Raw genomic sequence first — 2,500 nt, 5'->3', positions numbered from 1 at the left:
AATCGTTCTCTCTTCTTCCCCTCCAACTCTGCTTGGAGAGGAGAAGACAAGAAAAAACAACAACAGCACAGGAACCAACCCAAGCAGACCTGAGATTTATAGAAGAAATGTTTATTTGAACAACAGAATACATGCCAGAAAACGACCATATACAGCAGCAGTTTACCTTTTTATTCTCTCCATCTCCTCTCTCCCTCTGTTTGTATTTTTTTATTCCATCCCTCTCTTCTTCCCTTATTCCCACTAAAGAGAGAAAGAGGTCATGCCAGCAAGTTATACCTTTCTCCGTCAACACAGTATCTTATTTATTTTATTCATTTATTTTTATATAAACCACAAGCTGTTGAATTTTATCATTGCATTGTAACATGGGTAACAGATTTTTTTTGTCATTCACTGGGATGAGAGGAGTTTTTTTTAAATTCTCTTTTCTTTTCTTTTTCGACTTGTGGCTTTTTGATCAAAGGGTGACGCACAACACAGTAGAGAGGGTAAGGGGTAAGGGGGAGGGGATGGGGTGAAAGAGTACCTCTAGGATTACCAGTGCAGAGTAAGAGATGGGAATAGCTGAGCCTGCACTGTTTGTCATACTCTATAAGAATACAAATATATACACCTAGGACAGATAGATAGATCGATAGACAGACAGACAGACAGACAGGTAGACAGACTGACAGGCAGGGTCGCCGACAGCTTTGGCCAGGTCCGGCACAAAGTCATATGAAAGAGTCATCCACCCAGGCCAGTACATACAGTACAATGCAATGGTGGGCCCCCTCTCTGCCTGGGCCTGGGCCAACTGACCCCTGTCGCCCTGCGTCCCTGCTGAAAGGGTTCTGTGTCAGTGCTGTCCACCTGGACGTCGTCCGTCAACACCACCATCATCACCATCATCATGGAGGAAAAAGGAAACAGTCACGACAGCAACAGGTAGCAACAATACATAGGGGAAAGCTGTTGCACCAACACAAGGCGTTCACATGCAGGGTTTTTTTTTAGCGCACAGTGGTTTACATTATGAACCAGGACTTTTTCTCTCGTTTTTTTTTCTCATCTCTTTTGATACATCTTTCTTATTCTTTTTGTTTGTTTGCTTTTCCACCCCCCTCCATTGTTTTGACAGTTAGTTGCTCGAGTTATGATTCAAGGGCAAGTTGTGGCAGAGTGTGTGCTTTTCAGATGTTTTTCAGAGATGAAGTTTATTTGCACATGTGATTTTTCTGGGTGTGCGTGTGTGTGTGTGTATGTGTATGTGTGTGTGTGTGTGTGTAAGAGAGAGAGAGGGAGAGCGCATCTGCGTGGGCCTGCCTGTGAGTGTTTGCCTCTCTGTTCACTTTCATCTCCGTGGTGGACTCTGACTAGCATTGTAACAGACAAAAGACTTTCAATCCAAGCATGGCAATTCCTCAACAATTGCAAACACATTGATCAGAGAAGATAAACAACAGTTCCTCCGCACACTCATCAACTGTAAACTCCAGGGTGTAATCACGCAACCAGAGGATTCACACTCACTCGCGGGCGCCCTCTCTCTCTCTCTCTCTGTCTCTCCCCCCCTTCACAGACCTCAGGCAGATGTTGCTGTGTGCGGTGTGTGTGTGTGTGTGTGTGTGTGTGTGTGTGTGTGTGTGTGTGTGTGTGTGTGTGTGTGTGTGTGTGTGTGTGTGTGTGCTGAGCTCGATAACTCTTACATGAGCTGCTCTGTGTGCCAGAGTCCCTTTCCTGTTCGAGCCTCACCTCAATACCTCAGCTGTGCCCTACAACCACAAAACATCATGGTGGATCTCTCTTTTGTTTTTTAGATAAATAAAGAATGTGCTTATTTCTTTTCACCCTGTCGGAGATCAAGTGAATAAAGGGAACCCATACAGTTACAAAATGGCACCTTTACAAAGGAAGTACCTGCTGTTTTTGTTTTCGTTGAAGACAGTAGCAGAGGCCAGGGAAAAAAACATACTCTATAAGAAACAGACATATTACTTGGTGTACATGGGGGGAGAGTACCTTTACTAAATACTTAACCATTATCTTGATCCTCCTAGCTTGACAATATTTACTTTACGGGGAATTATGGAGATATAGTGTATCCAGATTTTCCTTGTGAATGTTTACCATTGACCACCTAATATGGAGTTCTTGCAAACATGCGTTAAGACGGTATTTGTTTTACGATATCGGTGATACGTATCTATGCTCACACCAAAAACTATGTTGATACTGTTGTTAGTATATTTATGGACACACCATAGGAACACTGGGTTTTGTAATGGATAGCATGTCATTGAGACGTTATGTCAAAGAAATAACTTACGACAAGGGAAGGTTTAAATATTTAAATACAGGGAGCTTTTGTGTAAAAATATGTCTCATAATCCCTTAATACGCATGTTTCAGAGAAATAAAAACAACAAATGGAAATTAAAATAAAATAAACTCTCAACTATGCTGGAGAAAAATATCTAAGATAGAAAAAAAAATCTGACACAAGCAAAGACAAACA

General features: G+C 42.0%; 1 protein-coding gene across 2 annotated transcripts in view; it reads right to left on the bottom strand.

Moving 5' to 3' along the window:
• Positions 1 to 138: 138 nt before the first annotated feature.
• The window catches only part of sema3ab (sema domain, immunoglobulin domain (Ig), short basic domain, secreted, (semaphorin) 3Ab), a 64,448-nt gene continuing 62,086 nt past the window's right edge, over positions 139 to 2,500 (bottom strand). For both annotated transcript variants that reach the window (XM_063197287.1, XM_063197288.1), the window contains exon 17: positions 139 to 2,500. This exon is cut by the window's right edge and continues 1,973 nt beyond it. The gene's annotated coding sequence lies outside the window, so the exon portion shown is untranslated.

The sequence above is a fragment of the Engraulis encrasicolus genome, chromosome 4, assembly GCF_034702125.1.
Source record: "Engraulis encrasicolus isolate BLACKSEA-1 chromosome 4, IST_EnEncr_1.0, whole genome shotgun sequence".
NCBI lineage: Eukaryota > Metazoa > Chordata > Actinopteri > Clupeiformes > Engraulidae > Engraulis > Engraulis encrasicolus.
This window is presented reverse-complemented; position numbering and strand designations above follow the sequence as displayed.